General features: G+C 39.3%; 1 protein-coding gene across 5 annotated transcripts in view; it reads left to right on the top strand.

The window, feature by feature from the left end:
* The first annotated feature begins 431 nt into the window (after positions 1 to 431).
* The window catches only part of LOC119868790 (armadillo repeat-containing protein 4-like), a 41,692-nt gene continuing 16,933 nt past the window's right edge, over positions 432 to 25,190 (top strand). The window contains exons 1-3 of one of the 5 annotated variants that reach the window (XM_038589197.1): positions 448 to 488; positions 589 to 619; positions 1,174 to 1,233. The gene's annotated coding sequence lies outside the window, so the exon portion shown is untranslated. Of the gene's footprint in view, positions 489 to 588; positions 620 to 1,173; positions 1,234 to 5,434; positions 5,505 to 6,728; positions 6,754 to 25,030; positions 25,090 to 25,190 lie in introns of those variants that run through there. The other 4 variants (XM_038589198.1, XM_038589199.1, XM_038589200.1 and 1 more) reach the window with 4 other exon arrangements.

Raw genomic sequence — 25,190 nt, 5'->3', positions numbered from 1 at the left:
TGCTCTTCTAAGGAGTTTTTCCTATTCATGACTCCTTTTGATCTTTGGCTAACACTGAGGCAAATGTAGTGACGATTTAGTTTTCTTCTTCCTCTGATAGCTTGTACACGTTTTCTGCCTCGGGTTGTGTCCACTTGGATGCCTGGAGAATGTTGACAAAGGAAAGGTTAGGCTAGCCTGTTGAGGCTACATATTTGGGCTTTAAAAATCAAAAAGGTTCCTTGGCTTCCGCGGAGAAGCATTCTGCTTGATGGCCCAGATTACTGATCCAGTAAAAACGACATGTTCCAGCCATCCTTCACACACACCTTAAGTGAAATTAATGAGATCACTCTATGGTTACGCTTTGTGTTTTATTTTCACTTTCTAGGTCTGTATGAGCTGTCGGCTGTTGTGCAGGCCGGCTGGGGCCACGTGTGGACAGCCAGGAAGACCTGACCTTCCTCTGGGATATGTTTGGTGAGAAAAGCCTGCATTCACCGGTAAAGGTAAAACCATGCTGATGTCAGATTCTCTTGGTGGGAAAACATATGGAAAAATATTTTGTCATCTCATGCTTTGTTCTGTCCTCCCCTATTCTCTATGCAGAAGTTACTCGTCGAGCACCATTTTCCTTTAGGTTAGTGATTTCTGAATTGTATTCATGAAACATTTCCTTAATGTGTGACCAAAAAGCTATTCCCTTTTTCATTTTCACTTTGATTTCGCTACTCTAGATTTTTGTTTATTATGTGTGAATCTGGATCTCAAAAGAAATTCTCTCAACATTTCTTCTTTGTCATATTTGCTCTAGATTATTTTTTTCATATTTGCCGTTTACTCAATTTAAGAAGTTTCCGTTTATTCTGTGTAAAATGACTTTTTAAATGACTAGCCATTGGACTTTGTCAAGTGCTTTTTATTTATTTATTGTAATGATCATATGATTTGTTTCCTGTCAGTCTCAACATAGGAAAGTTCATTGGTTTTTGACATTTTTTTTTTTTTACTGATTTTTGACTGTTCAACTGGCTATCATTGGACTATTATTTGAGATAACCTAATTTGTTCATGATTTGTTCTCCTTTACATATAATCTGCTGGAGTTAGTTGACTCCTAGTTTATTTAGAACTTTAATGTCTCCTTTTATGAGACTTCAGCCCATAATTTTGCTTTCTTATCTCTCTCATCAGATCTTCACAATATCCTGGGTAGCCTTATGTTGTGAGGTGGAAGTCTCTACTCTTCTGTGGGTAAGTTTATGAAAGACTGAAGTTCGTTTGTCCTTTAGCAGAACTGACTTGTTGGGTTCCTTGGGCCTGGATGTTTTCTTTTTGATAAGGATATTGGTAACTATTTTAAAGATGACAAGAACGTTTAGGCTTTCTATTTCTTCTTGATTAGTTTTAATGATTCATATTTTTCTAAGATTTGGTCCATTTCAACTACATTGTCAAATTTCTGAAAAGGTTGCTTATAATATTTCACATGTGCAGTTTCTATGCTAATTGTTTTTCTTCTTGGTCCTGATATTGGTACTTATTGCCCTTTCTTCTCTTTCCTCAATATTGCCAGAGTTTTGGCATTAGTCTTTTTAGATATAAACCTTTGGCCTTATTAATTTTCCTCATTGTATATTAGTTTTTATTTCATTGACTTTTTTAAAAAAATTCTTTTTCTTGTTATGAACGTTTGTTCATAAATTTTCAACCTTCTTCTTTTCCTAACGTTAGCATTTAAGGCCATTTCTCCCAAGGTACTGGTTTTCTTAACTTAGAATCATTTTGTAGTTGCTTACTTAGACTTTTCTTGAATTTACAAATAAGGATTTTTTTAATCTATCTTGTTCCTGATTTCTACCTTAATTGCTTTGAGGTCAGAAAACCTAATTTGCATTATTTCAGTCCTTTGAAATGTGTTTACACTTTACGGCCAGCTACATATTCAATATCTGTAATGTATCCTGTCTGTGTCTAAAAAGAAGGTATATTCTGCAGTCATTAAGTATAGTTTTCTGTATGTGTCTGTAGATCAAGTTTGTAAACCTATTCAAATATTCTGTGTTTTCACTGATTTTTGTTCGTTTATTCTCTGTTACCAAGAGAAGTATGGTAAAAAAGTTTCCCATTATGACCATGGTTTTCTTCTTGCAGTTCTGTTCAGTTTTTTTTTGTGTTTTTTTTTTTTAATTTAATTCATTTATCGGACACTGAAGAAGCAGGAGGAGTGACAGGCAGAGAGAGAGAGAGAGGGAGAAGCAGGCTCCCCCCTGGAGCAAGGACCCTGATGTGGGCCTTGATTCCAGGACCCTGGAATCTTGTCGGGAGTTGAAGGCAGGTGCTTAACCGGCTGAGCCACCCAGGCTCCCTCTGTTCATTTTTTGTTGTATATATTTAAATTTGTTATTAAATATAAATTTGTTATTTTGCTGGTGAATTACTACACTTTATACTTTTTAATAGAGTTTATTTTAAAGTAGATATGTTTTTGTTGCCATTTGCAGGATATCTTTTCCTATCCTTTTATTGTCAACTCTTCCATATTCCTGCTTTATTACAGCTTTTGTGAATTACAGTTGGAGCTTTCTGAGGTAACAAGTCAGAAGTCTTTACTTTCAGCTAGAATATCTTCACTACAGTTCATTATGACGTATGATCTTTAATATTTAAAATCTGACGTATTTTGTGTTTTCTTGTCCTGATTTTTCTTTGTTTCTTTTGGATTGGTTAGGGTTTTCCCTGCATACAGTTGAGAAGTTAAAACATTCTCTTTCTGTTATTTGAGTGGCTACCTTAGAAATTATGACATGAATCCTTTATTATAAAATCCTATCTTAATCTGTCTATTTTCATCTGGAAAAGATCCAGAAATCTTAGCGCACTTTTGCCCCATATACTTTCCTGCCAACTTCAGTGCTATTGTGTCCTGTATTTTAATTCTCTCTAGAAAACAAACAGAAAAAACAAAAACCCCTCACAACCTTGTAGACATCCTTATTTTGCTTTACATCAACGTCATTATTCATTTAGTATAACCACCATTTTGTTTGTTCTAGTCCCAATCTTACAGCTCAGCCTTGTCATCCAGGCTGATTTTTCACCTGTTTAATGTAAAAAGCTCTAGAATCTCCTGTATTGAGGGTTTGTGGCTATCAAACTATGTCTTTCAGTGAATCAGTACATGTTTTTATTTCCTTCCATTTTTTTTTTCGTTTTATTAAATTATAATCGATATATGACACACTAGTTTCAGGCGTGCAACATAAAATTTGGCATTTGTATATCTCGCACAATGAACACCATAGTAAGTCTAGTTAACATCTCTCTGCATGCACAGTCACGCCATTTGTTTTCTTGTGCTAAGAACTTTTCAGACGTATTTTCTGAAAACAACTTTCAAATTTGCAATATGTTATTATTGACTATAGTCACCATGCTGTGCGTAATTCATTTTGTAAGAGGATGATGGGACTCTTGATCCCCTTTATCCGTTTTTACCCACACAGCCTCACCCCCTTCCCTTTTGGCAACCACCCATGTATTCTCTGTATTTCTGACTTTATTTGTTGTTTAGTTTCAGGTATAAGTTAAATCATACCATATCTGTCTTTCTCTGTCTGACTTTTTTCACTTAGCATAATACCCTTCAGATTCATGCCAGTTGCAAATGGCTAATTTATTTTATGTCTGAATAGTATTCCTTTTTTTTTTTTTTTTTTTGCTGAATAGTATTCGTGTGTGTGTGTGTGTGTGTGTGTGTAAATCTTTTCCCATTCATCCCTCAAAGGAAGGACACTTTGGTTATTTCCATATCTTGGCTATTGTAAATAATGCTGCAGTGAACATAGAGGTACATGTATCCTTTTGAATCTTCAGATAAATACCCAAAAGTGGAATTGCAGGATCATGTGGGAGTTGTATTTTTAAGTTTTTGACTGTTCTCCAGATTATTTTCTGTGGTGGCCGCACCAATTTACAACCTCACCAACGGTGCACTAGGGTCCCCCTTTGCCCACAGCCTCATCAGTACTTATTTTTTCTTGTCTTTCTGATATTGGCCTTTCTCAGAGGTGTGAAGCGATATCTCACTGTGATTTTGATTTGCATTACTCTGATGATTTGTGATGTTGAGCATCTTCCCGTGTGCCTGTTGGTGATCTGTATGTCGTCTTTGGGAAAACGTCTATTCAGATCCTCTGTCCATTTTTAATATTGAATTGTTTGTTTCTTGTTGATATTGAGCTATATGAATTTCTGTATATATTTTGGCTGTTAACCCCTTATTGGATAGAATTGGCAGTTCTTCTTCCTTCTATTCGGTAGATTGCCTTTTTTGTTGTTGATGATTTCCTTTGCTTGTGCAGAAGCTTTTTAGTTTTATGTTATCTCATTAATTTATTTTTGTTTGTTTTTTGATGCCACTGCCTTTGGAATCATAAGATCCAAAAAGGAAAAAAAAAATCTCCAAGAGTGATGTCAGAGAGCTTACGACCCATGTTTTCTTCTAGGAGTTTAATGATTTCAGGATTTTCATTCCAGTCTTTAATCCATTTTGAGTTAATTTCTTTGTATGGTGTGAGATGATGGCCCAGTTTCAGTCTTTTATATGTAGGTGTCTAGGTTTCCCAGCACCATTTATTGAAGAGATTGTCTTTCTCCATTGTATATTCTTGCCTCTTTTCTTGTAAAGTAATTGGCCTTATATGCCTGGGTTTATTTCGGGGCTCTCTTTTCTGTCCCACGAATCTGTGTGTGTGTTTTTATGCCAATACCATACATTTTGATTACTTTAGTTGTTAGATACTACAGCTTGAATTCAAGGAGTGTAATGTCTCAGACTTGTCCTTTCTCAAGATTTGCTTTGGCTGCTTGGGATCTTTTGTGGTTCTATACAAATCTTACGATTGTTGTATTTCTGTGAAAAATGCCACTAGAATTTCAATAGAGATTGCCTTGACTCTGTAGATTGCTCTGGTCAGTATGGACATTTTTGCAATATTCTTCATGAGCATGGAATATCTTTCCACTTATTAGTGTCATTGTCTCTCCTCAGTGTCCTATAGGTTTTCAGAGTATAGATCATTCACCTCCTTGGTTAAATTTATTCTTGGGTATTTTTTCATGCAATTTTAAATGGGATTTGTTTTCTTAGTCTCTCTTCCTGATAGTTTGTTGTTGGTGTACACAAGTGTGACAGAATTGTGTATATCAGTTTTGTACCTGCAACTTTACTGAATTTATTTAGAAATAAGGTTAGAACTAATGTTCTAACAGTCTTTTTTTTCCACAGAGTTCGTTAGGGTTTTCTGTGTATAAAATTGTATCATCTACAAATAGTGATGGTTTTACTTCTTCCTTTACAATTTGGTTCCAATTTCTTTCTTTTTCCTTCCTAGCTGCTGTGGCCAAGACTTCCAATACTGTGTTAGCATCCTCGCCTTGTTACCTGATGTTAAGCAGGAAGCTTTTCCCTGTTGAGCATGATGCTAGCTGTGCACTGGTCATACGTGGCCTTACATTTTGAGGTACATTTGGTCTATACCCACTTTGTTGAGTTTTTCTGGGGTTTAATCCTGGTCTTTCATTGGGAACATGTTTATCTGTTTCCTCATGTTGCCTGACTTTGTATGTATGTATGTCTTTGTGTTAGGTGAAACAGCTATCTCTTCTAGTCCTGAAGGTGTGGCTGTGTGTGGGTGAACATTTTTGTTTATAGTAGCCTTGCTTCAGTGTTTGGTTGTCTCTCATACTGTTTCCCCAATTATTCTAGACCTGTGGGGCTCACAAACACAATCCACCCTGGCCCCAGAGTCTCATATTCAGTAGGCATCCCCTGTGTGGGTTGCATGTACCTGCTGGCTTGGAGGCCTCTGGCAGTGGGAGTGTAACTAGAGGTCAGGGCACTGGCCTCCTGCTTCTGGCAGGGCCGTGGCAGCAGTATGGAGGGGGAAGGAGGTACTAGAAGGTTATGGGAATGCAAAAATAGCTCCTGCCAGCATTGGCAGTAGCAAGGTAGAGAAAGCGTAAATATGGCACCCTCCGGTATCTTTTGTCTTTGGAGGGAATCTGAGTGGGCTTTTGCCCTTCTGGTAGATGCTTTAAGATTAGCAAATGGAACCCCTTCACATCTGGTCTAGGCTCCTTTCAAACTGGTGCTTTTGTACTGGGTCCTGAGGCAAATGAGTCTGATTGTGAGCCCTGTAAAAGCAGAGCCTGCACTCAGTACAGCCCTAGGAGTCTCCTGGACGGAAGCTCCACTGGTTTCCAAAGCCAGGTGCTTTGGGGGCTGTCTGTCTGGTGCATCTCCCATGGGTCATGGTGCCTGATGTGTAGTACAGATTCCCTCCCTCAGGGAGGGGTTCTGTATTTGTGCAACCCCTCCTCCATAGGTCGTTGCATGGGGGGAGGTGAGGTTTTCGGCAAAAATACAACTACATCTGTCTCTCCTCCCTGTCTGTTTAATTCTTCGTTGTGGAGTAGCTGTCCTGCTCAGAGATAATTGTTTTATATGTAGCTGTAGATATATTGTGTCTGTTGAGGGAAAGGATTTCAGAAGTTTTTATGTGACTATCTTGAATGATCTCCCTGTTTGCCTGTGTTCTTTTTTTTTTTTTTTTTAGATTTTATTTATTTAGTCGTGAGAGAGGCAGACACACAGGCAGAGGGAGAAGCAGGCTCCAAGCAGGGAGCCCAACAAGGGACTTGATCCCAGGACCTCGACCCAGGCCACCTGCGTCTTCTTGAATGGCATTTTTAGTAAGCAAAGAATGCTAGGTAGGCTCTTGTTATCTATCTGTGTATCTATCTATCTATCTATCTATCTATCTATCTATCTATCTATCATATATCTATTTATATTTCAGTATAGTGAAAGATGATGAAATGATTATTCCTGAAATTTCTAGTTAGAGGTCAGCTGTCAGGATCTCTGATTTGAAGTAATCTTTCAAAGCATGTTTTTTTCCTCTGGCTCTTTTAAAGACTTCAATACATACATAACTTTTTTTCTTTTAAATAAGTTCTGTTTACTTCTTTTAAAAATGTTCGGCCCAAGTGTGGCAGGATACAAAATCAATGCCCAGAATTCAGTGGCATTTCTGTACACTAACAATGAGACTGAAGAAAGAGAAATTACGGAGTCAATCCCTTTTACAATTGCACCCAAAAGCATAAGATGCCTAGGAATAAACCTAACCAAATAGGTAAAGGATGTATACCCTAAAAACTACAGAACACTTCTGAAAGAAAGTGAGGAAGACACAAAGTGATGGAAAAATACTCCATGCTCAAGGATTGGAAGAATTAATATTGTGAAAATGTCAGTGATCACCCAAGGCAATTTACACGTTTATTTTTATTTATTTTTTAATTTTTATTTACTTATGATAGTCACAGAGAGAGAGAGAGAGGCAAAGACACAGGCAGAGGGAGAAGCAGGCTCCATGCACCGGGAGCCCGATCCCGGGTCTCCAGGATCACGCCCTGGGCCAAAGGCAGGTGCTAAACCGCTGCGCCACCCAGGGATCCCAATTTACACGTTTAATACAATCCCTATCAAAATGCCATGGACTTCTTCAGAGAGTTGGAACAAATTATTATAAGATTTGTGTGGAATCTGAAAAAACCCCGAATAGCCAGGGGAATCTTAAAAAAGAAAACCATAGCCATGGGCATCACAATGCCAGATTTCAGGTTGTACTACAAAGCCGTGGTCATCAAGACAGTGTGGTACTGGCACAAAAACAGACACATAGATCAATGGAACAGAAATGAGAATCCAGAAGTGGACCCTCAACTTTATGGTCAACTAATATTTGACAAAGGAGGAAAGACTATCCACTGGAAAAAAGACAGTCTCTTCAGTAAATGGTGCTGGAAAATTGGACATCCACATGCAGAAGAATGAAACTAGACCACTCTCTTGCACCATATACAAAGATAAAATGATGAAAGATCTAAATGTGAGACAAGAATCCATCAAAATCCTAGAGGAAAACATAGGCAACTCCCATTTCGAACTTGGCCACAGTAACTTCTTGCAAGATACATCCATGAAGGCAAGAGAAACAAAAGCAAAAATGAACTATGGGGACTTCATCAAGGTAAGAAGCTTTTGCACAGCAAAAGATACAGTCAACAAAACTAAAAGACAACTACAGAATGGGAGAAGATATTGGCAAATGACATCTCAGTTAAAGGCCTAGTATCCAAGATCTGTAAAGAACTTCTTAAACTCAACAGCAAAGAAACAAACAATCCAATCAAGATACGGGCAAAAGACATGAACGGAAATCTCACAGAGGAAGACACAGACATGGCCAAGAAGCACATGAGAAAATGCTCCGCATCACTGGCCATCAGAGAAATACAAATCAAAACCACAATGAGATACCACCTCATACCAGTGAGAATGGGGAAGATTAACAAGGCAGGAAACCACAAATGTTGGAGAGGATGCGGAGGAAAGGGAACCCTCTTGCACTGTTGGTAGGAATGTGCAATGGTGCAGCCACCCTGGAAAACTGTGTGGAGGTTCCTCAAAGAGTTAAAAATAGACCTGCCCTAGGACCCAGCAATTGCACTGCTAGGGATTTATCCCAAAGATACAAATGCAATGAAACGCCAGGACACTTGCACCTCGATGTTTCTAGCAGCGGTGTCCACAATAGCTAAACTGTGGAAGGAGCCTCGATGTCCATCGAAAGATGAATGGGTAAAGAAGATGTGGTTTATGTATACAATGGAATATTACTCAGCCATTAGAAATGACCAATACCCATCATTTGTTTCGACGTGGATGGACCTGGAGGGTATTATGCTGCGTGAAATAAGTCCATCGGAGAAGGACAAACATTTTATGGTCTCATTCATTTGGGGAATATAAAAAATAATGAAAGGGATTAAAGGGGAAAGAAAAAATGAGTGGGAAATATCAGAAAGGGAGACAGACCATGAGAGACTCCTAACTCTGGGAAATGAACTAGGGGTAGTTGAAGGGGAGGTGGGTGGCAGGTGGGGGTAACTGGGTGGCGGGCACTGAGGGGGGCACTTACTTGATGGGATGAGCACTGAGTGTTATTCTGTATGGTGGCAAATTGAGCACCAATAAAAAATAAATTTATTAAAAAAAAAGAAAAAAAATGTTTGGCCAACATTCAAATTGTTTATACCATAGGCTCATCTTAAGAAACCTGGTTAACCTTTATTTCCAACATCAAAAGCATGAAGTTCCATTCTTAAAGCAGTAGATTCGAAAGAAGAAAGGTTTTGACTATATCACTGCAATATTGCCACTTGCAGAAGCCCTTTGAAGTAACTAGAATGGACTTTATTGGCCTTGCCAATGTCCTACAAATGTTTTGTTTTCATATTTCATTTAAAACATGAATTATTTTTCCCTTTTGATATTGAGTGTATTTCATCATGGAAAATCAGCATCTTCAACTTGCTCTTTTTTCTTCAAATGGCTTCCAAAATGAGGTATACTCTGGAGTTTTGAATGGATCATGTTTTTATTTTTACAGTTCTCTTCCATAGCAAATCAAGCTCATTAGGTATGTGGCTGACCGCAAGCTGTTCTGTGTGAACAGAAAGCAGCGTGTGATTTGGCATTTGGATACAACTTTTGTTGGGGGGAGATCAGTACATAGAGCTTCATTCTTAAATTAAACCAGGACACTTGTTCTTGTCCTTGTTACTGCTCCTCAAGTATTTATGAATGAAGCAAAAAGTCGTCTTCATGTAATAATGGGTTTTCATTTTTATTTAATTTTTATTTAATTTTTAAGATTTTATTTATTCATGAGAGACACACAGAGCGAGAGAGAGGCAGAGACACAGGCAGAGGGTGAAGCAGACTCCAAGCAGGGAGCCAGATGTCGGACTCGATCCCCGGTCCCCAGGATCAGGCCCTGGACCTAAAGCTGGCGCTAAACTGCAGAGCCACCCGGGCTGCCCTGGATTTTTCATTTTTAAACAGGAAAATCACTTAGTGGCATTTCTCACAGTAGCTCTTAGAGGTGGGCTTTCACTTCTGTTCTATTAATAGTTTTCTTGTAAGGTGTAAATATCTGCTAGCATACTTACTACATGTTAGCCAAGTGACTCTGCTACATTGCGTGCTCTTGCTATTACAAAAAGCCCAACCGTCATTTCTCCTTTTGTTGAGTTTTTCAAATGAATGGCTTTATTTATTACAGTGGGTAATAGCAGTAGACTTTCCTGCAGTGACTGTACTGTACTGTATGTATTCAATAAATACTGTTAATTGGTGACAGAAATTTATACACAAAAGAAGCAGGTGAATCAGACTAGACCAGATCTAGAGGGAGATACAGAAGCAAATTCTCTATTTGTTACCCTGTCGTCTGTTAGATTTAATATATTATTCTGAGTGAAGTAAGTCAGTCGGAGAGGGACAAACATCATATGGTCTCATTCATTCGGGGAATATAAAAACTAGTGAAAGGGATTCAAGGGGACAGGAAAGAAAATGAGTGGGAAATATCAGTGAGGGTGACAGCACATAAGAGACACCTAACTCTGGGAAACGAACAAGGGGTGGTGGAAGGGGAGGTCGGCCGGGGTTGGGGTGACAGGGTGACTGGCACTGAGGGGGGCACTTGACGGGATGAGCATCGGGTGTTGTAGTATATGTTGGCCAATCGAACCCCAATAACAAATATACAAAAAATAAGGGAAAAAGAATTAAAAATAGATAAAAATAAACTTCATTTAAAAAGGTTTAATATATCATCTTATTGTGATTATTATCTTAGTCTTTACAGAAATGCCATGTAAACAAGTTGCTGAATATGTTGTGTCTCATGGCATTGTACAGAACTTTGTATGTGCAACAGTCCTCTCGTACAGGAATTCTGCCAATAATTTTCATTCATTATGTAGTTTTTGTCTTTCATTTTGAGACTCATTGTATAATCTTAATGGCAGTGGTGTGATTTCTCTTTTAGCTGTAAGGAGTACAATGTTTCATAATGTACATGTAGTTGGCTTTTATTTTTCAGTTTTTCTTTAAGGTAAGATACATGTATAAAGTTTGCCATTTTTACCATGTTAACGTACAATGTAATGGCATTAGGTATATTCAGAATGTCGTGCAAACGTCACCACTCTCTATTTCCAAAACCTTCTCATCACTCTACACAGAAACTCTGTGGCTGTTAAGCGCTACCTTCCCTTGTTGCCCACCCCCAGCTCCCGGCAACCACCATTCTACGCTTTGTCTCTATATTTTAACTGTTTTACATAGTTCACATAAGTGGAACTATACAGTACTTGCCCTTTTGTAACTATACCACTCCATGCAATGCTTTCAAGGTTTGTCCATGTTGTAGCATGTATCAGAATCTCCTTCTCTTTCATGGTTGAATAACATTGCACTATGTGTATACACTGCATGTTGTTTGTCCATTTGTCTGTTGATGGACACTTGCATGTGTCCACCTTTTGGCTATTGTGAATGGTGCTGCAATGGACATTGCTGTACAACTATCTGTTTTGAGTCCCGATTGCGGTTCTTTTGGGTAGACACTTAGCAGCTGAAATGCCTGCTTATATAGTAATTCTGTTTAGGCTTGTGAGAAGGAACCATCAAAGTGTTTTCCGTGGAGTCTGCACCATTTTACATTCCTACCAGCATTATATGAGGGTTCCAATTTCTCCATATCCTCATCACTACCTGTTACACTGAGTAATTTTTGATTATAGCCATTCTCGTGGGCATGAAGTGGTAGTTCATTGTGGTTTTGATTTGCATTTCCCTAATGACTAATGATGTTGAGCATGTTTTCGGGTAGTCTTTGGCGATCTGATTGCCTTTTTGTTGTTGAGTTTGGCATTTTTTATATATTTTAGATATTAAACCCTTATCATATTTTCGCCTTGCAAATATTTTTTCCCCTTGTGTAGGCTATCATTTCACTTGTCTGATAGTATCCTTTGTACAAAAGTTCTAATTTCTATAAAGATCAGTGTCCATTTTATCTTGTGCTGCTTATGCTCTTGGTAGCATATCTAAGAATCTCTTTGCAAACCCAAGGTTATGAGGATTTACCCCTTGATTTAAAATTTGAGCTAATTTTTTGTGTATGGTGTGAGATAGGGATCTAAGAATCTACATTCTTGTGCATGTAGGAATCCAGTTGTCCTGTATAGTCTATTTTGTTTTCATCTCTATTTTTAGTGGCTATCAGTTTTTATCCTAGAAAGCGTTAGTTTGTGCTTTCTCTGGAAACAGTTTATTGGCAAAAGGTCGATGTCCTTAATTTAAAAATTATTGGAGAAATTTGGTGGCTTCATGACACTGTATAACAGAATTTCTTAAATGACAAAGCCCTGGAGGTGGGGGAAATTAGCTCTCAGGATAAAGAAAACCTAATTCTTATTATTGTACTTTGTATTCTGACACTGTTTGGGTGGCTTATTATTTTTTTTTGGTTGTTTTTGTGAAATAAATGCATTTTCAGTTCCACTTCTGGCATAGCTAGATTCACTCTCAGTGAAGGTCGGAACCCTGTTAGCTTTCTCTGTTGATGTTGTTATTCTGTGGTCCATTTATCTAGTAATAATACATAGTAGGAAAAGGCCAGTTACAATTAATCTGCATTAAACAGGTACGAAAAGAGCAAGAAAATGGTGGGGGAAGTGAACAGAACTTTATGTAGGAACAGGAAATATAAAATGTGACCACATTTGAAATGTAATTAAGAATATTGTAGGTTACAGTTGTAACTGCTAATTCTTAGCATGGATGCATTGTATCCTGCTGAATTTTCCTTTGTTGGCATAATATTGCTGCCAACATTTTATAATAGCACTTTGACTTTTCCAGTTAAAAGGGCAGTTTAACAAAAATATTTGAAGACTTTAGTTTCTCCAGTAGTATTTGGTTTTTGTTCATTTTTAAAGTTCGGTATTCAGATTGTTCCCTTTCAAAGTGGGGAGTTTTGTCAGATATGTTACATTTTTCTCAGTTGCTGACTAGCAGACCTCTTTCAGAGGCTTGTTTACCACCAGCATCACTTCGTCATCATTTTCATCAGCCCTGTGAAGTCCTGTATTTTTGCAGTCATGTTAATGGAATCCAAGGTAAAAACCAATGACAGCATAGAGGGCATGTATTAGGTGGGAAGAAATGTTTAAATGAGGGCTGGTATGAACATTGTCAGTTTATTGGTGAATATCATAATGTCTATATTCCTATAACCTTGGATTGTTTGGGAATTAGATCCTAAATATTCAGAAGATAGGAACCTCTATGTTTATATTAGTATTTTCTTTATTTTCCCAACATTTGTTAGAGAGAGAGAGAGAGAGGAGAGGGGTAGAAGGAGGAGAGAGAATCTCAAGCAGATTCCACACTGAGTCCAGAGCCCAACATGGGGCTCAATCTCATGACCCAAAGACCATGACCTGAGCCAAGATCAAGAGTTGGATGCTTAATCAAGTCAGTCACCCAGACACCTCTGTATTGCTATATTCAATGACTAGGCTTTTATGAACTAATTTGAAGTCCTTTACCTATCTTAGTTAATTGAATATATGACTTGAGATAATTAGTTGTATAGTAGAAATTTTCCAAACGCAATGGTGATAAGCAATGCTGCGATATTATTATAGCTAAAATTGGTAGAGATTCCAGTGTTCACACATTCATTCTTCATTCAGCGAATATTTACGGAGCCACCTACTGTGGCAAGCCCTGTGCTAAGACAGTTGGAATTCAGCAGTGAGTGACATAGATAAATGTCTTTGCCCCCTTGTGGCTGGTATTTGACTAGGAAAGACTGAACCATAGACAAGACAAATGATGTATCCATCACAGGTTGTGATAAGCACCAAGAAACCTCAAGTGGCTGAGGGGCTGTGTGGAGATTTTAGGAAGGGAGACCAGGGGACCCCACTAAGATGCCATTTGGGGAAAGGCCTGTGTGAGCATGCCTCTAATTTTTCTAATTTTCTCTAATTTTGAGTGGCATCCATGTGCACAGAGTGTGTCTTTGTCCTTTCTTGTGTGTGGGCCTGTCTTCTCCCAAGAATGTGTGAATAGGGAGTGACTGACTCTTGGCTTCCTTTTTTTTTTTTTTTTTTCCTGGCTTCCATATGGTATCTCCTTTTTTCTGTCCCTGCACACCTTGGCGGTTTTTTGTTTGTTTTTGTGTTTCAGACTTTTCAGTCACATTCTTTTTTTTTAATAAATTTATTTTTTATTGGTGTTCAATTTGCCAACATATAGAATAACACCCAGTGCTCATCCCATCAAGTGCCCCCCTCAGTGCCCATCACCCAGTCCCCCCCCCCACCTCCCCTTCCACCACCCCTAGTTTGTTTCCCAGAGTTAGGAGTCTCTCATGGTCTGTCTCCCTTTCTGATATTTCCCACTCATTTTTTTCTCCTTTCCCCTTTATTCCCTTTCACTATTTTTTATATTCCCCAAATGAATGAGACCATATAATGTTTGTCCTTCTCCAATTGACTTATTTCACTCAGCATAATACCCTCCAGTTCCATCCACATCGAAGCAAATGGTGGGTATTGGTCATTTCTAATGGCTGAGTAATATTCCATTGTATACATAAACCACATCTTCTTTATCCATTCATCTGTCAATGGACACCGAGGCTCCTTCCACAGTTTGGCTATTGTGGACATTGCTGCTAGAAACATCGGGGTGCAGGTGTCCGGCGTTTCATTGCATCTGTATCTTTGGGGTAAATCCCCAGCAGTGCAATTGCTGGGTCGTAGGGCAGGTCTATTTTTAACTCTTTGAGGAACCTCCACACAGTTTTCCAGAGTGGCTGCACCAGTTCACATTCCCACCAACAGTGTAAGAGGGTTCCCCTTTCTCCACATCCTCTCCAACATTTGTTGTTTCCTGTCTTGTTAATGTTCCCCATTCTCACTGGTGTCAGGTGGTATCTCATTGTGGTTTTGATTCGTATTTCCCTGATGGCAAGTGATGCAGAGCATTTTCTCATGTGCATGTTGGCCATGTCTAGGTCTTCCTCTGTAAAATTTCTGTTCATGTCTTTTGCCCATTTCATGATTGGATTGTTTGTTTCTTTGATGTTGGGTTTAATAAGTTCTTTATAGATCTTGGAAACTAGCCCTTTATCTGATATGTCATTTGCAAATATCTTCTCCCATTCTGTAGGTTGTCTTTTAGTTTTGTCGACTGTATCCTTTGCTGTGCAAAAGCTTCTTATCTAGATGAAGTCCCAATAGTTCATTTTTGCTTTTGTTTCTCTTGCCTTCGTGGATGTATCTTGCAAGAAGTTACGTGGCCAAGTTCAAAAAGAGTGTTGCCTGTGTTCTTCTCTAAGATTTTGATGGAATCTTGTCTCACATTTAGATCTTTCATCCATTTTGAGTTTATCTTTGTGTATGGTGCAAGAGAGTGGTCTAGTTTCATTCTCAGTCACATTCTTCTAATCCTAAAATTTCTTCACCTAAATTAACCATAAAGTAAGTTTTCTCTCTATCACGTTGTATCTTTCCAGAGTGTGTGAGTATATGACAGCGTGTCTGTGAATCCACTCAGAGCCTTTGCAGAATTCTGCGAAACACTCTTATGTAAACGTTTCCCATGGTTTTGAACAATGACTGGCATGGTACTTGTCTTGGCAACTTAATTTTTGTTCCATCTTCACAGGAAACTTTGGAAATGGTAACTTTTTCCCCTTTCCATTCATTTGTTTCACTCTGGAAATGAAAATAATCCATTTCAGAGTGGTGATATGCAAATTACAGATTGACAAAGTGTGGTCAGTAGATTCCAGGAACTAATATTAATGACGTTGAAGTATTGACATAGTTGGAGAAGCTAGCTTTAAAAGATATATGGCAATGAAATACTGTTAAAGGTACCCTTGGGTTATAATAGACTCCAAGTCTGAGAACAGATTCCCTTTTAGTTAATACAGTATTCACTATTTTCTGTATAAGAATAGGTTCTTTAAGGGACTTACTCCCTTTTATTTTCACCTTTGGAAACCATTGTCGTTGATGAGTATGTTATGAACATCCCCTCATATGCCAGAAAGTGAGAATTTCCTTTAAGCGTGTAAAGACAGACCACCATGGATGAAAACCTAACTTAGTAGAAAGTTGTTTATATTATCCATGGCCAGTGCTTTTGAATTGCATGTTTTCTTTCATCACTATGTGTGATAGCTTTAAAAAAACATGTATATAAATATGCATTAACAATCACTGTGTGTGACATTTAGTTTACCTCTTTAGTGCTGTCTCTAGTTAGAAAATAACAATTAACTTTGATATTATAAATAATATTTAACAAACAAGAACTGATTTTTAGAAAGCTTGTATTTTTTATAGCCATGTATTAGGGCCTGAGAAACTGACAAAACTAGACGATTTGCAGATTTCTGTGTTGTCAAGTGAATAAACACATGAAATCATGTTTATAAATACCCAGATTCATTGCAGATGTTTTTAGTGGACTCTATTTTTAGGCACTACTGGGTTGAACCACACAATATTAATTAGTACCTAGTAAATAGTAATATAAATACTTAGACTAAATGATTCCTATTATTTACAAAGTATACCATTGATTTTTGCAAATGGCTGGTATGTCAGGATGGGTTAGGTTGTGCTTTGGCAGCAAACAATTCCAAGAATAAATGTTCATTTCTGGCTCATGCTCTCTGTCCATTGCACACTGGTGGGGTGCTCAGCTCCATGTCCTCTCTGTCAGGATTGTGCTGGTGGAGGTGCCATTCCCTTGAACATTGGACAGCTTGGGAAAGAGATGTAAGATTCTCTTAAACGCGTCTTCCCGGGAGGGACAAACCTGATGCTTTCTTTTTATGGGTCAGGGCAAGTCATAAGACCCAAACTTACTTCAAGGAGGTGGGGAAGTGCCGTGCTCTTCCCAGGTGCCTGGAAGAGGAGAAGGCACAGAAATATTGTGGGGTTGCACCACTGTTTAACCACAGTTCGAAAATTTTCCAAAGTAAATGAGTGTCATGAAATTTACTACATTATCTACTTTGGTGTAGCAGTTGGGTTGTCAGTTATAATTGATAGTGATGGTTAAAACCATTTACTGTACCCCTAATTTATAGTCTAATCCCCTGGTGTTAGTACCTCTTCCCAGAAAAGTGTGCATTTAACTACACCAATAATTTTTTCTTACAGATTTTATTTATTTGAGAGAGAGAGAGAGAGGGAGAGAGAGGGAGAGAGAGAGGGAGAGAGAGAGAAGGGAGCAAACGTGTGCACATGAGCATGAGCTGAGTAAGGGGCAGAGGGAGAAGCAGGGTCCTCGCTGAGCAGGGAGCCCGCACTGGGGCTCCATCTCTGGACCCTGAAATCGTGACCTGAGCAGAAGGCAGACACTGCACCAGCTGAGCCACCCAGGCGCCCCTAATTACAACGGTGATTTATGTTTCAGTCTTGAGTTCCAAGACTGCCACGCGTGCTCTACAATGCAGGCTGGCTTGTATTTGCAAATGTTGCTTAAATCAGTTTGCTTGTTGATAGAAATAAGCTTTCCTATCTCTTATAATAATCTTGGGATTATTGGGCCACTATCCTGGCTACTGTTAATTTTTTAAAAATATTTTATTTATTCATTCATGAGAGAGACACAGAGAGACAGAGACACAGGCAGAGGGAGAAGCAGGCTCCATGCAGGGAGCCCAATATGGGACTCGATCCCTTGTCCCCAGGATCACAACCTGGGCTGAAGACGGCGCTAAACTGCTGAGCCACCCGGGCTGCCCCTGGCTACTGTTTAATTTGTAGTAATTTCATTTCTTCCTTAGTCTGTCTTTAAGTGTCACACTCATGTTTTTAATTGTAAAGTGTGTAACATAGAATTTACCATAGTGGCCACTGTTAAGCATTCAGTTCAGTAGTATTAAGTATATTCATATTGTTGTGTAACAGATCTCCAGAACTTTTTTTTAATATGGCAAAACTGAAACTCTGTAAGAAAAAGAAAAAAAAAACGAAAAAAAAAAAAAAAAAAAGAAAAAGAGAAAGAAAAAGAAAGGAGAAAAAAGGGGGTGGGGGAAGGAAACAAATAAAAAAGCAAAACAAAACAAAAACAAAAACAAAAACAAACAAAAAAAGAACCACCGGGGAGTATCTTCTGATTCTGTGTTCTTTAAGTCCCTTGGCTTCTCCTGGAAGTTGTCCGTCTAGCTGGTGTTCTGGGGGAGGGGCCTGTTGTGCTGATTTTCAGGTGTTAGCAGTTGGGGGAGCTGCTGTGCCCCTGCCCGGTGCAGGGCTCAGTGGGGGTTGTTTACCCCGTGAGGCCGCAGGAGGAACAGCCCCAGTGGCGGGCAGCTCTGGAAACCTGGATTCAGCCCCCGCAGGAACTCCGGAGCTCTCCGTCTGCAGGGCCTGGAGGCTCCGGGGCGGGGCCGCTGATGTGCTCAGCTGGGGCAGGAGCGTCCTCGCTGTCCTGGGCCCTCCCGGCCTCTGCCTGTCCCGGGGGAGGCGGGATCCTGGGCTGTGTCCCGGCGCCCTGTGCTCCGGAGCCTGCGCTGGTGGATTCGCGCTCCCGGGTCGCGCAGCCCCCTCTGCGGAGCTGCCGCCCGAGCCCCTCCGAGCTGCTCCTGGAACCGCGCAGCCCCCTCTGCACGGAGCCTCTTCCTCTGCCCGAGCCCGGCCGAGCTGCTCCCGGGGCCGTGCATCCCCCTCCGCGGAGCCGCCGCCCGAGCCCCTCCGAGCTGCTCCGGGTCCCGCCGTGCGCGCTGCAGCCCTTAGGGAGCTCGGCGCACTCTCCTGGGCACGCAATTGCTCTGTTAGTGTCCCCGGGAGCCCGAGGGCATCCCCGCCCTCCTGGGTCCTGCTCCAACTCCCCGGGAGCCCCTTTCCGCCCGGGAAGGTCGGTGCAGCTCCTGCTCCTCCGGGACGGGGCTCTCCTGTCCTGGGGACACTCGCCCCGGCCTCAGCCCGGCTCCTCCTGGGCCCCTCCCCCTTGGAGGCCTTTGTTTCTTTATTTCTTTTTCCCCGTCTTCCTACCTTGATAGAAGCGCGAACTCTTCTCACTGTAGCCTTCCAGCTGGTCTCTCTTTAAATCTCAGGCCGAATTCATAGATTTTCAGGATAATTTGAAGGTTTTCTAGGTATTTTGGTGGAGACAGGTGATTTGGAGACCCTGCTCTTCCGCCATCTTGCTCCTCCCCCCTCATACTGTTTTCCATAGTGGCTGGACCACTGTAGATTCTCACCAACAGGGCACAAAGTTCCAGTTTCTTTACATTATTGCCAGCAGTTGTTATTTTTTGTGTTTTGTTTTGTTTTTAGATAGTGGCTATAAGGTGATACCTCTTTGTAATTTTATTTGTACTTTCTTTAATGATTAATGATATTGAACGTCTTTTCATGTGCTCATTGGAGAAATGTCTGTTCAAGTTCTTTGCTCATGTATTTTTGTTGAGTTGTAGGAGCTCTTTACATATTCTGGATATTAACCCCTTATCAGATATATGATATGCAAATATTTTCTTCCATTCTGTAGGTTATCTTTTCACTCTGTTGATTGCTTACTTTGTTTCCCAGAAGTTTTCAAAGATTTTATGTAGTCCTATTTATTTTTATTTGTTGCCTCTGCTTTTGGTTTCATATCCAAGAAATCATTCCCAAATTCAATGTCTTGAAGCTTACATGTGAGCAGGGAAACCTGTTTTCTTGTTAAGAGTTTTACAGGTCTTATTTCATGTTAATTTTTGTATACAGTATATGGTAAGGATCCAACATAACTCTTTTGCATGTGAATATTCAGTTTTGCCAACACCACTTGTTGAAGTGATTGTCCTTTCCCTATTGAGTAGTTCTGGCACCTTGGTTGAAGATCATTCATCCTGAGAGTGTTTTTTTATTTTTATTTTTATTTTTTTATGATAGTCACACAGAGAGAGAGAGAGAGAGAGAGAGAAGCAGAGACACAGGCAGAGGGAGAAGCAGGCTCCATGCACCGGGAGCCCGACGTGGGATTCGATCCCGGGTCTCCAGGATCGCACCCTGGGCCAAAGGCAGGCACCAAACCACTGCGCCACCCAGGGATCCCCCTGAGAGTGTTTTTGAGATTATATGCCAGAGAGTATTTTTCCTGGGTTCTCTATTCTGTTTCGTTGGTCTGTATGTCTGTCTTTATGCCAGTCTATCTGTGTTTTGATTACTGAAGCTTCATAATATGATTTGATATCAGGAACTGTGAAGTCTCAAACTTTTTTCTTCTTTTTCAATATTGTTTTGGGTTTTCAGAGTTTCTTGAGATCCCATTTTAGGGCAGTTTTTCTGTTTCTGCCAAAAATAGGATTTTTGATAAGAGTTATAATGAATCTGTTGATTGCTTTGGGTGCAATGGACATTTTAACAATTTTATTTGCATCTTTAATTTTTTTCAGCAGTGTTTTGCAGTTTTTCACTCTATGGGTCTTTTACTTTGTTAGTTGAGTTTATTCTTAAGTCTCTTATTCTTTTTGACACTTTTGTCAATGCGATTGTTTTCTTATTGTCCTTTTGTTTGTGGTTTGTGTTTGAAAACTCAGTTATTTTATTTTGTGGTGATTTTGTATCCTGCAAGTTTGCTGAATTTGTTTAGTAGTCTAATAATTTGGGTGTGTGTGTGTATGTGTAATCTTTTGGGCTTTGTGCATATAAGATCATGTAGTGTCACCTGTGAGCAGAGATAACTTCTTCTTTCCTAATTTATTTCTTGCCAAATTGCAAAGAAATTTTTACTTCTAGTGCTCTCTTGAATAGCGGTAGTGAGGGTGAATGAACATCAATACTTTGTTCATCTTCGAGGAAAAGCTTTCAGTCTTTTAGCATGGAGTATGATGTTAGCTGTGAACTTTTTATATATGGCCTTTATATATTGAGATAGTTTCCTTCTATTGCTAGTTTATTGCTTTAATTGTGAAAGGTATTTAATTAGTCAAATGGATTGAGATGATCATGTGGTTTTGTTCTTCATTCAGATAACATGATATATCACATTTTGTATGATGAACCATCCTTACATCCGTAGGATAAATTCAACTTGGTAATGGTGTGTAATCCTTTAAATGTGCCATTCAACTCAGTTTGCTAGTATTTTAAAAGGATTTTAAAATTACTGTTCTTCAGGCATATTGGTCTATAGTTTTCTTGTAGTATCTTGTTTTGCTTTGCTATCAGAGGAATGTTGGCCTCAGAATGAGCTTGGAAGTATTCCTTGCTCTTCAAATTTGGGGAAGAATTTGATGAGTTTTGGTGTTAATTCTCTACATGGTTAGTAGAATGCTCTCATGAAGTCATGTGGCCCTGGGCTTTAATATGCTGGAGGTTTTTGATTACTGTTTCATATCCTTATTGGATATTGGTCTGTTCAGATTTTAAATTTAAGCCATTGACTTTGTAGGTTGTTTATTTCTAGGGATTTATCCATTCTACGTTATCAAACTTATTGGTGTATGGTTGTTAAGAGTCTATTATGGTCCTTTTAATTTCTGTGACATCAGTTGTTATGTCTCCTTTTTCATTTCTGATTTTAGTTATTTGAGTCATCTTTTATTCTTAGCCTAGCTAAGGGTTTATTAATTTTGTTGATCTTTTGAAAACAACTTTTGTTTCATTAATTTTTTCTGTTATATCTTTGCTCTAATAATTTCCTTTCTTTGCTAACATTGTTCTTTTTGTAGTTCCTTGAGTTATAAAGTTGGGTTACTGATTTTAGATTTCTCTCTCTCTCTCTTTTTTTTAAATGTAAGTGTTTATAGCTATAAACCTCACTCTTAGCACTGCTTTCGTTATATAAGATTTGATACATTGTGTTTTCATTTTTATTTGCCTGAAGATATTTTCTAATTTCCCTTGTGATTTATTCTTTGGCTCACTGGTTGTTTAAATCTGTGTTGCTTAATTTCCACATATTTGTGGATTTTTATTTTTCCTTCTGTTTTTCATTTCTGGTTTCATTCCATTGAGGTGAGAAAAGATACTTGGTGTGAGTTCAGACTTCTAAAATTTGTTAAGACTTGTTTTGTGGTCTAACATGTGGTCTGTCCTGGAAAATGTTCTGTGTGTGCTTGAGAAAAATGTGCATTTTCTTGTTGTTGCATAGAGTCCTCCATGTATGATTGTTTGGTGCATTTAGTCTACAGTATTGTTCAAGTCCTCTGTTATCTCATTGATTTTTGTTTGGTGGTTCTTTCTTTTGAATGAATGACATTGAAGTCTTCTCTTACTGTGTTGATGCCAGTGTTTGCTTCAAAAATTTAGGAGTTCTGATGTCAGGTGTTTACATATTTATAATTGTCAAAGCTTCTTGGTGAATTGACCCTTTTATCATTATATAATGTCCTATTTTGTGTTTTGTTAGTTTTTGACTTCATCTCTTTTGTCTATTAGTATGGCCACCCTGCTCTCTTTTGGTTAACATTTTCATGGGATATCTTTTTTCCATCTTTTCATTTTCAGCTTATGTGTATCATTAGATCTAAAGTTTGTATCTAGTAGACAGCATGTGGTTGGTCTTTTTTTTTTGTATTTTTTTTATTGGAGTTTGATTTGCATATATATATATATATATATATATATATGGCATAACACCCAGTGCTCATGCCATCAAGTGCCCCCCTTAGTGCCTGTCACCCAGTAATCCCACCCTCCCGCCCAACCTGCCTTTCTACCACCCCTTGTTCGTTTCCCAGAGTTAGGTGTCTCCCATGTCCTGTACCCTCACTGATATTTCCCACTCATTTTCTCTCCTTTCCCCTTTATTCCCTTTCACTATTTTTTATATTCCCCAAATGAATGAGACTTGTTTTTTTAAATCCATTCAGCCACTCTGTCTTTTGATTAGGGAGTTTAATCCATTTACATTTAAAGTAATTACTGATAGCGACACCTGGGTGGCTCAGCGGTTGAGCATCTGCCTTTGGCTCAGGGCATGATCCTGGAGTTCTGGGATCGAGTCCCACATTAGGCTTCCTGCGAGGAGTCTGCTTCTCCCTCTGCCTATGTCTCTGCCTCTCTGTGTCTCTCCTGAATAAATAAATAAAATCTTTAAGAAAAAGTAATTACTGATAAGGATGGTATTTTATTCCCATTTTCTTAATTGTTTTCTGTATGTCTTGTAAGTTTTTTGTCCCTCTTTTCTTTTACTACTGCCTTTTCTTTGTGTTTTAGTGAGTTTTTTTTTTGGACACATGCCCTTTTAATTACCTTTTGTGTGTTTTCTACAGTTTTTTTTTTGTGTGTGTGGTTTCTCTGGGTATTACATAAAATATCTTCATGATTTAAGTTTATTTTAACCTGATGGCTTTAGTTGCATACAAAAACTCTACTCCTTTATGTCTCTGTCCCTCCACCTTCCCTGCTTTGTTAGTGATGTCACAAATTGTGCCTTTTCATATTGTGTGTCTGTTAACATAGATTTATACTTTAATGCTTTTTCCTTTTAAATCCTATAAAAGAATGAAAAATGATTTATGCACCAACGTTAGGGTTCTGTTTTTGGCCTAAGTATTTACGTTTACTGGAGAGCTTTATATTTTCTATGGTTTTGTGTTGTCTAGGGTCCTTTGTTTCATCTCCAAGGGCAATCCTTTAGTATTTTTTGTGTGGCATGTCCAGTGGTGATTGACTCCATCAGCTTTTATCTGGCTGGGAAAGTCTTAATGTCTTCATCTTTATTTTTTTATTTTTTATTTTTTTTTATAGTTTTGCCTGTTTTTTTTTTATTTTATTTTAATTTTTTTTTTATTTATGATAGTCACAGAGAGAGAGAGAGAGAGAGAGAGAGAGAGGCAGAGACATAGGCCGAGGGAGAAGCAGGCTCCATGCACCGGGAACCCGATGTGGGATTCGATCCCGCGTCTCCAGGATCGCGCCCTGGGCCAAAGGCAGGCGCCAAACCGCTGCGCCACCCAGGGATCCCTGTCTTCATCTTTAAAGGATGACTTTATAGATACAGTATTCTTGGTAGTTCTTTTCTTTCAGCATATTGAATATACCATACTGCTGCCCTCTGACCTGCAAAATATCTGCAGAGACATTGGCTTTGAATCAACAGAGGTTCTCATTTACATGAGGAGTCCATTTTCTCATGCTACATTCAAGATTGCTTTTTTCCTGTAACTTTTCAGTTTACTATATGTGGTGCTGAAGTGAGCACAGCTTTTCAGTTTCATTATAATGTGTTTCAGTGTTGGTCTCTTTGCATTTACCCTAATTGGAGTTCATTCAGCTTCTTGAATTTATATATCCATTTTTTTGCCTCAAATTTGGAAAAATTTCAGCCACTATTTCTTTAAATAGGCTGTCTATCTCTTTCCTACTTCTCCTGGGTCTCCCATAATGCATAGATAGACTTTTTGTAGTGTCCTGTATAGCCCATAGACTGTCTTTACTTTCCATCATTCCTTTTTTTTTTTCCATTCCTGTGACTCAGTAATTTCACATGATGTTTTCTAGTTTGCTGATTCTTTCTTCTGCTTGATCAAATCTTTTTTTTTTTTTTTTTTTGCTTGATCAAATCTGAAGTTGAATCTGTTTAGTGCATTTTTCAGTTTAATCATTGTATTCTTCAGCTACAAAGTTTACCTTTTTTAAAAAGTGTTTTTGTGTCAATATTCTTATTTTGTTCATGCATTATTTCCCTGATTTCATTTAGGTATCTTTTGTGTTGTCTTTTAGCATCTTTAGTAGAGCATCTTTAGAATTATTATTTTAAATTACTTCTCAGGTAATTCATAGATCTTCATTTCTTAAGGGTTGGTTGTGGTGCTTTATTTTGCTCGTTTGATGGAACCATCTTTAACTGTTTCCCTTTGGGCCTTTTGATCTTTTGAGATTAGGGCATTTGAAAAGACAATGATCTCTTTTAGTGTGTTATTTTTTTTTTAAGTTTTTGTTTATTGATTCTTAAGAGACGGGGGGGGGGGGGCGGGGGCGGGGGGGGGGGGGCGGGTGGGGGCGGGGGCGGGGGCGGGCTCGGGCCTCCCCTCCGCGGGGCGGCGACACTCCGCGCGGCGGGGCGTTGAGTGTTTACCGCGCGCCCTAGCAACTGGCGGCGCGGGGCGCGGGGCGCTGGGCGCAGTGCGGACGCGGAGCGGGGCGCTGCAGGTGAGTGCGGCCGTTGGGCGCAGGGCGGCCGCCGGGGACTCGCCGCCGCCTCTCCGCGCCGGGCCCCGCCGCTCCCGCCCGCCCCGCGCAGGGGTCCTTGC

This window comes from Canis lupus, unplaced genomic scaffold (assembly GCF_011100685.1).
Source record: "Canis lupus familiaris isolate Mischka breed German Shepherd unplaced genomic scaffold, alternate assembly UU_Cfam_GSD_1.0 chrUn_S1748H1944, whole genome shotgun sequence".
Lineage (NCBI taxonomy): Eukaryota > Metazoa > Chordata > Mammalia > Carnivora > Canidae > Canis > Canis lupus.
This window is presented reverse-complemented; position numbering and strand designations above follow the sequence as displayed.